The following is a 12,915-nucleotide window of genomic DNA, read 5'->3' on the forward strand; positions in this document are numbered from 1 at the left end:
GCGAAGCCACAAAAGTGTTACGAACAGACTGACAGACCGACCGACCGACCGACCGACGGATTGACTTATAGAGTCGCTTGTACGCGACTAAAAATTAGATAAAAGCACCAAATTATATGGATACTCACTAAATATACTTTGAAAATCAACGAATATAATTCTGTGTTTTACTAAAGCCAAACCATAGATTAAATCATAAGTCATTTCATAATGAATTCGTACTAGTTTATTGATTGGTGACGCCGAGCATTTTATTACTCGTTAAATGACTACTTTGAAATGAATGAATAAAATTGATTACAAGAGATTTATTCTTTAACAAATGACACTATGGAATTCCACGTTTAACTCACGGAAATAAAAAAAAGTTTTCTTTTTTTTATTTCGTTTACTTAAAAGATTATATTAATCATCAACGCTCTGATCCCCATCTGGCATCAATTGGGATGGATGGCTCTCGTCTAGGAGAAGCTCAATGTTTTGACAAGCTTCTGGGTTTGACCTTTACTCCTGATCTGAAATGGAACACGTACATCAAGTACTGTTGCCAAGGTCGCTGGAAAGATGGTGGGATCCTTCTACCGCTCCAGAAGATATCTCACTACTGATGCAATTCTCTATCTATATAAAAGCCAAGTACGTCCAAGGATGGAATACTGCTGCCATATCTGGGCAGGAGCTGCTAAAAACAACCTATCCTTCCTTGACAGAGTACAAAATAGACTTCGTGGCTTAGTGGGGGATGCCCTTTTCTCTACCCTGCAACCTCTCTCCCATAGAAGAGACGTTGCGAGCCTATCCTTATTTTATCGTTATTTCCATGGCAGATGCTCGTCTGAACTCCAATCTCTGGTCCCCCTCGCCAATCTTTTACGAAAAACACCTGTCTAGCCGAATCCACTGTGAAAAATTTCCCCCACTCTTTATCTGTGACTAAATCAAAACGTGGTTCCATGAACAAAGCTTCTTTCTTAGAAGTGCACGCCTGTGGAACTCTGTTCCGTCTGCCTGCTTCCCACCTGACTACAACTTGGATGTGTTCAAGTCCAACGTTAACAAATTCCTAATGAACCGCCCCCTTAAGTAAACACTTCATCAAATCTCCACACTAACGTACTGTACTTGCAATAACCCTTTTTCCTAAGTGGCTTCCGGGCCTTGATAAGTGGTGACCACCGTGTAAAAAAAAAAAATCTTATATTCTACTGATAGAATAATCGTCCCAGAATAAGGTTAAGTGAATTTTACAAATTTTCGAATCTGTTTTATGTTCTATTACAAAGATTAAAATCAAAGTATAATTCTACTAAACCTTATTCCAAGGATCCTTATCTTGATCAAAATCCACGACTATTATTTTGATTCTAGTATGCCCTGACAGCGTTCAGAATTAACTTCGTAGTGTAATCGGAGATGCCCTTTTCTCTTCCCTGCAATCTCTTTCTCACAGAAGAGACGTTGCAAGCTTTTCTCTGCTTTATCGCAATTTTCATGGAAAGTGCTCTTTTGAGTTCCAATCTATGCTCTTTCTCGACAAACATTCACAAGACAACACTCGTCTGGCTATAACCACTATCAATAATTTCTCCCACTCTTTATCTGCGTCTAAACATAAACATAGATTCCATGAACAAAGCTTCTTTCTTAGAACTCTACACCTGTGGAACTCTGTTCCGTTTACCTGCTTTCCAGCTGACTACAATATGCCCATCTTCAAGTCCAATGTAAACAAGTTCTTGATGAGCCTTTCCCCTTTATAATCCAATTTATCAAGTTTACACTTCTAACGATTACTATATTGTCCTTTTGACCACTGTATCCTCTTTAACCCTTATCCTCGAGTGGCTTTTGTGCCGTGATAAGCGGTGATATCCTTGTAAAAATATCTCTTACATTACCGAAGATCCATTTAGTATTAGAAGGATCTTTTTATAAGTCATAATGTCATTATATACCACGTGCAAGCTATATAATCAAGTTTCATCGATATAAATCACTTGTAAGTTATATAGCAAACTTATTTTTTAATTCATACACTAACCTTAAATAATCAGTTTTGCAGTTTTTATATTCATATTCGTGCGGATATAATATATACAGTGTAACGGAAAATTGTACTCACACTTAGAATGACAATAAAAAATTGTAGTATCTGTTCTTCACGACATCAGCGCCATTTGATGCCAGAGAGTTTCACGTAAATAAAAAAAGGGCGATATTGAGTCTTCTATGAAATTTCTTTTTTTCTTTTTTCGGCCTTTTATTGTCATTCATTTTTTTCTTTCTAAGCAAAAAATTTATGATTTTTCTGAGGAGTAAATGCACGAAAGGGCCGATATTGACAGAATAACCGTTTGTTTCTGCATAATGAAACAAATCTGTAAAAAAATGTACAGAAATTTTAACATGCCGGAGGAGGTGTTTTATGGAAAATAAATGTTTTATTCGGATCTTGAATGTAGATATACTATCATTCTCATATATATATATGTGTGTGTATATATATGCATGTATATATAATGTTTATATATATATATATATATATATATATATATATATATATATATATATGCAATTTGTTTGATCAGCCAAACAAACTCCCCAACCAGGTTGCCCTACAAATATGGCCCCTATCACAATAGCCACTCACACAGTATTAAACACTTGCATTATTTGCGGTGAATAAATTTTTTTAAAAGTAGATGCATTGTCCGACTGATCTTGATTGGTTGAACGAATTTCTTTAATCAAATACTCACAAGAAAGACCACGTGAATGTTGTCAACGTCCATAATGAAAGTATTGTTTGATGGACACAGGATTCAAACTTCACACACCATGGTCTGCGTCGTTCTTCTCTTCACCACGGCGACCCTACCTAGTACCTGGTGCGGCATTAAGCAGTCTTCCTTCAGAGGAGGAAGGGGGTTCCTAGGGCGTTTCAAATTCACAAGCTGCTACCAGGCGCGTGTATATCTTGGTCAAGCAAATGGCAACGTTGTGTTTGCAATTTTTATTGCAGGGAGCCACCGCTGTCCTCTCAAATACAGCGCCAAGTATTTCCAAAATGGTTACCCAAATAGTACTAACCGGGCTCCACGGCACTTAACTTTGGTGATAAAAGTAGAACCGAAGTGTCAACGTAATTCATTCATGCGAATATGTAACTATATTCGACCATAATCATTGGCTATTTTGGACATTTGTGTTGACTTTATCCTTATTAACGGATGCAACGCCAACAAACCTTATTAACGGCTGCAACATCAACAAACCTTATTAACGGCTGCAACACCAACAAACCTTATTAACAGATGCAACACCAACAAACCTTATTAACGGATGCAACACAAGCAAACCTTATTAACGGCTGTAGCACTCACAAACTTTATTAACGGCTGCAACATCAACAAACCTTATTAACGACTGAAACACCAACAAACCTTATTAACGGCTTGAACACAAACAAACCACAAATGTATCTACCATTTTTCTCTTTGCGGATTTTTCTGGCCAATAGATACATTATTTCATTTGATAATGATAGGACCTAAGCTAATATGCGTCCCCATCAAATAACATTACATACTCACGCATATATATATATATATATATATATATATATATATATATATATATATATATTTTTAATCTCTTTTTCATATAACACACACACACACACACTTCTCTCTCTCTCTCACTATATATATATATATATATATATATATATATATATATATATATATATAGTGAGAGAGAGAGAGAGAAGCACATCCCAAAGACTATAAGGTAATGTTTAGCAAATATCAGTTTCTTCAATTGTTCAGACAATATATATATATATATATATATATATATATATATATATATATATATATATATATATGTTTCTTAGGGATCGTTTAGAGGTCTTTCGCTATTCAACGATACACGTGTAAAACATACTACAGGGTGAAACAATAAAATTTAGAAGTGGTTTGTCAACGTGCTTAATTCATGCTAATATGTAACCTTTTCACAGGAGTATTATTGTGCGATGAAAGCAAATTTTTCCAGATAGATTTTGACAAAAAAATGTTCGGTCATTCTGTTTCTCGTTTGAGGTTGAGTATTAAAATCGGTTGACATGCTATTTGCATTGCTCACCGACGAAATGCCAACTAGCATAACACATAAAGAGAGAACTATTATCTGAGATGGGCGTATCTGAATATAGATGTAAGTAGGTTTCCCTTTATTGGAATTCATCTAGGGTTATTATGCAAATAAAGATCCGGATTTGTAGTCAATTACTTAATTGCTTCGACACACACACACACACACACACACACACACACACACACACACACACACACACACACACACACACACACACACACATATTAGATTGAAAATACAGTTCTTGCGGATTTTATATTTTATTTCAAAGGATGTATTTTCAAATAAGTATTCGTTATAATACCTTTACCTAATCGTTTAAATTACAATAATTTTAAAACAATTACGTCTTTTTCAGAACGTTCAATGCATGGTGAAAAAAAGCTAATTCGTACAATTTTCTTATTTCGATTCAACCAAGGCCGAAAAGCTGCTGAAACAGCTCGCGATAGTAACGAAATGTTTAGCCCAGGAACCACCACTAAACGAACATAATATAATAATGGTATAAGCAATTTGTTGTTTATACAACACCCAGCTCAGTGTTTAGACGCCGACGAAGCTCCACAACACTCCCCGAATATGGAGTTGTACGAAAAGAATATCATGCTGACTGTTTGGTGGTCTGCAAACAGTTCCAACTATTATAGGTTTTTAAATGCAGGCGAAAGCATTACGAATAGCGCAACAGTTAGAAGCTCTAACTGTCATCTGGGCGATCGGATTTCGATCCTAGCATGAGGTAGTTGCTTGTCTAGCCGCGCTGATCAGCTGTGAAACAGCGAAACAGTACTGTATGTGGATGACTATAATGCTCCCTATCTTGGGTTGTGCATATTGGGAAGTGATATACAAATTACCATTAGCGTATGATGCGATGCTCTGTGTGTAAAAAAAATTGAGCTTAGGTATTTGGACAATGTCAAAACATTGTTAATTTCATGCCCACATAGCAGCACCGAATAACGCAACGTTTAGAAGCTCTGACTGTCATTTCGATTCTGGCTTAAGGTAGTTGCTTGTCTAGCCGCAGTAATGAGCTGTGAAACAGCGGAACCATACTGTATGTGGATGACTATATATATATATATATATATATATATATATATATATATATATATATATATATATATAAAATCCTCAAAACAGTGTTTCATGGTAAACAAATGATTACTGAAATAACATTAGGACTATTGTAAATTACCGGAAGCAAATCAATTCAGCGATTGCGGAAGATTCAATGACTTACTGGCAAAATGATTCTCTAATGAAGAATTAAATTTTTTTCAATTATTATTTTTATATACAGGGTGGTCACTAGAAAAGCGGGAAATTTGAAGGTCAGCTTAGATCATGAATAAAATGCGTGATTGGTATTTTTTTTATTGGTTCTTTTGTTGTCGAATGGGTGTGCAATCTGCATATTGATTTCATTACATCTTGCTTATTTATTTCTTCGATTTAGATTTTGATACCCACATAATTGACGGGAGAAGAAGGAAACAACTTTCAGATTTTCAAAGGCAGGTGATAATTCTTTTCAAAAGTGAAAATCCGACTTGGGGACGGACAAAATGTCTGGCCGTGTTACCGAATATTTTTTCAACGATTACAAAGCATCAGTTTGATAATGTTGTTGCAACTTTGAAACGAGGAGGTCCTGAAGCAGCTGGTACTCGCCAAAAAGGAACTGGACCAAAGGAACGAATTTCGGACGAAGCACGTGCCACGCTGAAGGATTTGGCTGTTTCGCCGGTGCGACGTGGTGGAATAGAGAGACGTCAACGAGAAATCGCTCGACATTCCAATATATCGAAAACATCAGTGTTTGGAATTCCTTAAGAAAGTGAACTGAAATGCTACCGTAGAATAAAATGTTACATCCTCACTCACAGGGTATGCGCGAAAACAAGTCGCTTGCCCTGATTGCTCGTTTTGAACCAGAGTTTGCTTGGAGAAGAGTATGGTTTTAGGACGAAGCAAGATTTTCTTTGCGGCCGCCTTTAAACAGACAAAATGATCACATTTACCGAGAAGCACATATGAAAACTGACATACCCGAGGAAATACCTTAAATAAATAATTTAAGGAAATTTATTGCTCGACAGAATACTCATAAACAATTTTTTTAATAGAGGAATTTAAGAGAGTGCTACTCAAACACGCGTCGCATCACTCTCCTCCCCACTTCAAATATTAAAATGGACGAAGATGTTTAATATTTAATAGAGAAAACAATAGCGCTACACTAATTTCTTTGTGATATTATGTAATTAAATTTTACTCGAAATGGTACCGTGCTTGACCCTCAAAAATACTCAATTTCCGGACAAATTCGTAAACCAAAGAACTTAGTTGGATACGTATTTCAGGCAACATGGTGATAAACATTATAATTAAGTTTATCCACGAGACTGCATCATAGCTACGACCACATAAATTTAAAAAAGAAAGATATCTATACTATTATATAAAAGGAACTCTATGTGCTGTAAGAATTAAATCAAAAACGGCTGGACGGATTTTTATGAAATTTCACACCAATGTATCATATGTGTCTAGGAATGTTTTTAGGATTCGCACCGGCATGCCTTCATTAAGTATCGATGATCAATAGTCGAAATTTTTCGATGGAAAGAGGAACACGTGATTTTGAACAAAGTTAACAGCTTACACAGACTAATATCACAAGTGCATTCGAGAAGTTTTATTATCACACAAGTCGAAAGACCTGACATATAAAACCAACAGTGGGTTCTTTGATATGACAGGGGCGCATTCGAAATGTTTCATGTTTAGAGCATAATTAATGCATGATACTTGACTTTTGTATTTAAAACTTTAATTCAAGCCATTGTATACAAAAATGAGTTTATATATATATATATATATATATATATATATATATATATATATATATATTGTATTGGTAGTAATTATTTGTAAGTGTGTCCACCAAAAGAGTACTCAATCTTTAGACAGAGCCAAAATAAGTGAATTTAGTTTACAAACAAATGGCTACACATAAGCATACATGTTTCAGCGAAAACCCAGTACGGGAATCGCTTCGTCAGGCCAATTAATCTTTGTTATGCTGCTGTTTCATGGTATGACAAAACGAAGCTTCGATTTCTTGAAGGATATTATCAGAGTCCCGAAGGCAAGAAGAAAAACAGTAAAGCAGCAAGTTTATTGTGAGGAGATGTGTCCCCAGATGTTTAGCGATATACGAAATGTAATTGACAACCAAACATGGACATGGCAGCAGGATGATGCCAAAGCTCACACAGCAATGGTTTCAATTCAGTTTCTTCGGCAATCTATTCCTTATTTCATTGCACTGGAAGATTGGCCCTCAAAAAGTCCAGACTTAAATGCCATGGATTACTGTGCTTGGAGCTTTTTATTAACAGAGACGCAGAACTGTCGACGAGACATACACAGTATTGATGACTTGAAAACGTGCTTGGCTAGAGCTGGGAATGATATCCCACAAGTTACCCTTCAATACGCTACACGAGCTTGGATTTCTAGGTTAAGACGCACGGACGACATTTTGAGTGTCTATGATTATGATATAACATTTTTCTTTGAAAAACTTTGTAAAAATTATTCTTTGTAAAAATAACAAATTTCCCGCTTTTCTAGCGACCACCCTGTAGTTTTAAAGGTTAAAGAACTTCACATGCTTTATATATTTATATAGATATAACTGCGCTGATGAGTCATAGACGTAGTTAATTATATTTTATAAATATATGCGCTTTTATATGGGAGAATCATACCGGTAAAAAAACAATGTTTCCGTGCTGATGTGTCACAGTAACGGCGAAACAAATGTGTGTTGGTAATTATATTTCATATATATATATATATAAATATATACATCCCTGTAACAACTACTAACCAGGTCCACAAAGATAAAGAGTACGGTTATTGGACGAAAAGTGTTTCACTTACAGGAGAGAATTTTCTTATTTTTGTGCTATGCCGAGAATTCACGTGAGCGGGTACATTAAAACTGTATTTCGTAAGCAGATGGTTCTAATTAGCAATAAACAAAATATGACTTGTCGACATATATATCATAGGAAAAATCTTAGGCGGACTAAATTATAATCGAACCAATAATATAGAGAAACGAACAAAAGCAGCGGAGCCAAAATTACATATCGAGTTGCCAGATCCTTTGCTATTTAGGTCTGATTTCGAAATACCGAAAAGATAACTTTATATGTTGTATAAAATAGTGCACAGTGTTCAGACACCCCCAACTTACTCATATTATTATTATTATTATTATTATTATTATTATTATTATTATTATTATTATTATTTTATTACTCTTGTAAGTGATATCCGTTTGATATCAGATAATCAAATTAAGCCGTTAAATCCAAACCTTTGAACTGATTCTGTTTTTAGTTGAATGTGAAAACAAAACCATGCTTAACATAATTGGTTTATCAATCTTATTTGTAACAAAAATGATTTTAAACAATTAAGTCCCAATTGCTCTATGAATAAACCCATTTTTAGACTTTACACAACGTTTCAACTTCATAGTAAACAAAAATTATATACCCTGGGAATTATCTATCTATATATCTATAAAAGTGAAAATGTGTGTGTGTGTGTGTGTGTGTATGTGTGTGTGTGTGTGTGTGTGTGTGTGTACATTTCCCAACACAATAACTCTGTCGATTTTCGGTCTACACACTCGAGGATATACAGGATATTGAGATTTGGGAAAATATTTTTGATCGATTTTCGGCCAGAGATTTGGCGTTTAAGGGGTCAAAGTTCAACGATTGACCTTTGAGAACTTTACAAAACTCCTCCGCCAACTTTGGGATCTAAACACTTGAAATTTTAGATATAGATCTCTTGGACATGAATCTAACTTAATAATTTGATTTGAGTCTAAAACAATAAATGTTAAGGGGTCATAATAGGGGTCAAAGTTAAAAAAATTGACCGCTTTTTTTTCTTTTTTTTTTGCTCAACATACACCTCCAAACACCCGGGCAACGTCGGGCTGAAATGCTAGTATATATATATATATATATATATATATATATATATATATATATATATATATATATATGCACATAGAGTTATGAACAGTAAATAGGGCCCGAGCAAAACTCAGGTGAACTTCTTTATTTTTACATGGTAGTCACCACTTATCAAGGCCCGGAGGCCACTCGGGTATAAGGGTTATTGTGTGTACACTAATCAATGGAATAACATCGTAGTAATCGTTAGCAATGGAGATTTGATAAATTGTCTTACTTAAAGGAGCAGATTATCATAAATTTGTTTATGTTGGACTTGAAGACATTCAACTTGTAGTAAGGTGGGAAACAGACAAACGGAAGAGAGTTCCACAGGCGTGCACTTCTAAGAAAGAAGCTTTGTTCATGGAATCTACGTTTTGATTTAGGCACAGATAAAAAGTGGGGAAACTTATTGACAGTGGTTTCAGCTAAGCTTGTGTTTTTCGTGAAAGATTAGAGAGAGGGGGACCGGAGATTGAAGCTCAGACGAGTACGTGCTATAAAAATAGCGACAAAGTAGATACAGGCTCCCAACGTCTCTTCTATGAGAAAGAGGTTGCAGGAAAGAGAAAAGGGCATCCCCCACTAAGCTACGAAGTTTATTTAAACTCTGTCAAGGCAGGATAAGCGTTTCTAGCAGCTCCTGCACAGATGTGGCAGCAGTACTCCATCCTTGGACGTACTTGGCATTTATATAGATAGAGAATTGCATCAGCAGTGAGATATCTACTGGAGTGGTAGAAGGATCCCACCACTTTTTCAGCGACCTTGTCAACAGATTGGATGTCCGTGTTCCATTTCAGCTCAGGAGCAAATCTCAATCCCAGAAGCTTGTCAAAACATGAAGCCTCCCCAAGACGAGAGCCATCCATTTCAATTGATGCCAGACGAGGATCATAGCGTTGATGATGTAAAGATAGAAGCTTGGCTTTGGATGCATTATAAGTAACCAGCCACCTCCTCCCAGCATTAATACTGTGAGCCTCTGATTTCTGCCCATCAACCACTACTCTTATGAGCCCATCAGAGAGAAACGATTTAATAATTGAGAAAACATTTCCAGTAATACCGTAGCTGAAAATCTTGTGAAGTAGACCCTTATGCTATACCTTATCGAAGGTCTTTGATATGTCAAGAGCAATTGCCCTAGAAAGGAAGCCTTTGTCGAGAGATTTACTAATCCTATGCGATATAACCGTTAACACATCTGCTGTAGATCTAGCAGAACGGAAACCATATTGCATGTCACTAAGAAGGTTATTTCTGCTAAGGTGGTTGACTACTTCTTTATTTAATATAGATTCCAGCAACTTACTCATGACGCACAGGAGACTTATTGGTCTGTACTGAGAGGGAGGTGACCTATCACCTGAATTCTTAAACATAGGGCACACTGATGAGGTTTTCCATGGTGTTGGGAAGCACTTCTCCTTAACACAACGCTTAAACAGTTTTGCAAGTATGGGGGCAAGTTTTGGTTGAAGCTTTTTCAACACTATAATTGGAATGCCGTCAGGACCAGTTGCTTTACTGGAATCAAGGTTCTCGATTAGCTTGGTGACCTCACGCACAGATATTTGTATGTTGCATAGATATTTGCTAGTATATAATATTTTTATTTTATATTTTATTTATTTTTTTTTAATCTTTTGCGATGAGGCGTCATAATTTGTGTATTCATTCATTCATTCATTCATTCATTCATTCATCTTCTTCTTCTTCTTCTTCTTCTTCTTCTTCTTCTTCTTCTTCTTCTTATCTTATTTCCTTGGTTGTTGTTTTTTTATCACGTTTTGGTCAACTCATCGCCTGGCCTTCTTCGGTTGAAAAACCACGACAGAATATAAAAGCTGAGTCTTGTAACTGTATACCCAGTAACTACTGCCTTCCATAGTTGTTGTCTCACTACGTTTTGACCAACTAATGCTCAGGCCTGCTTTAGGTACGATTGAAACCGCTACCTTCAAATAATGCTCACCTGGAACCGTAGAGACCCAACGCCTCTATGCGCTGAGCCACGGTCCCTAAATGCCGATCAAGGTGGGATTTTATGGTCTTATAAATCCAATTTTGTGTTCTTATCTGATCTGTCATTGTCGGGTCTGTAATGAATCGCATTATATATTATTATTATTATTTTTTATATGAAGGTAACTTGATCGTCTTCCGGGTTCGCGGCGCGATTGATACATAATCGAATTACCTGAATGTATTTTTTTTCAATAAAAGTTTCAAAATAAACCTGTAGTATTGTTTTCTTTAGGGCGACACTTTTATCGTCAAGGAGATAGATTATCGCTAGTTGTTGCCAGCAATTACCAGATTGCTCAACTTACGAAAATGGAGAGCATATGTAGACTTTCACGGACTTTTTACCATCAAGACAAGCTAGAAGGTCAATGTACTTATTGTGAAGCTTGCTGTCGCTAGCAAAAGTAATTAAAAGAAAAGCTTTCTTTACGCGAGGAAAAATGTTATTTCTTCCTTGATGTGATTTCTATTATCTCAGTAATCGCATTTAAGTTTCACTTGAACGAATCAGGCAAACAACAAGGTGGTTGGGGGAATATCTGATTCGTTAGCGGTCGGGGTTCTATTACTAAGCGGTGCGCTCGAACATCAGTCCTTCTATAGAAATCTCCCGCTTCGTGCATGTAAAATATGAAAGTTCAGCAGATGTACGGTGATATTTTTCTCCAAATGACATGAGAAAAACAGGCGTGTAACACTTAACGCTTAAACTGATAATCTGCCATGATATCATTATTCTGCAACAGTTGGTTCAGTTTTAGAGTGGCGGCCCCGCGCTCAAAATAACCCCAATGCATAGAGAGCTTTAGTATAAATAATTTTATTTGCTGCTGCTTACTTGGTGCAATGGATAGTATGGCAGACTATGTAATCATCAATTTCCGCAGTTATAATGTAACTATTTACGCTGTATTTCTGTTGTGCTTAAAATAATGCCGAAAAACACTGATATGTACAAATATGGCGATATACCTTTATTGTTCGGTTGCAGCGAAAGAGTATGTTTAGTGAGCAGCGTAGAAGAAGCACAGGATTTGACCAAGGGCTATCTCTTGAGCTTGATCGCAAATTAATTCTTTCGATCTTCATTTGGGCTGGTTTATATAACGTTTTTGGGCGCCCGCGCATTCACATGTAAACGGTATCTCACTCTCGCTGTCAATGTATCCACAACACTTTGGTTTTTATTTCGACAATGGATTTATTCACACATGTAGACGATGTTTGCAGATGTTTTTGCATCACCAGATATTTTATTTTCTGAGGAGCTGTGTTTCCGTCTTAGTAAACCGTGTCAATTAACTGCATTTTGCTTCTTTCGGTCAGGCTCGTGTTTGAGTTAAATAGTTTTGTCAGATGCCATATTCGCTTGACCTAATATCCTGCTGTTAAAATATACTTATTTACACTGTAATAATGCGGATATGTACGAACTTCTTCACAAAGATTGCGCATCTAGATTAAATTGTCTGCATGAAGTCTTTCTCGTTGGACGCAGCTTTCTGTTAACCTTCAGCATTGCCCGGAAACAGAAATTTCCAGCAGTTGTATTGAAAGTCCGAGAAATTATTTATCTTCATCCTACCGTAGAATGATGACACGATGATTGGAAATTGGGTTTGAAGAACTAACGCTTTAAAGGGAGAGTACTCTGTCCGACAAAAAT

Source organism: Euprymna scolopes, chromosome 32 (genome assembly GCF_053919585.1).
Source record: "Euprymna scolopes isolate OS-2025 chromosome 32, ASM5391958v1, whole genome shotgun sequence".
Lineage (NCBI taxonomy): Eukaryota > Metazoa > Mollusca > Cephalopoda > Sepiida > Sepiolidae > Euprymna > Euprymna scolopes.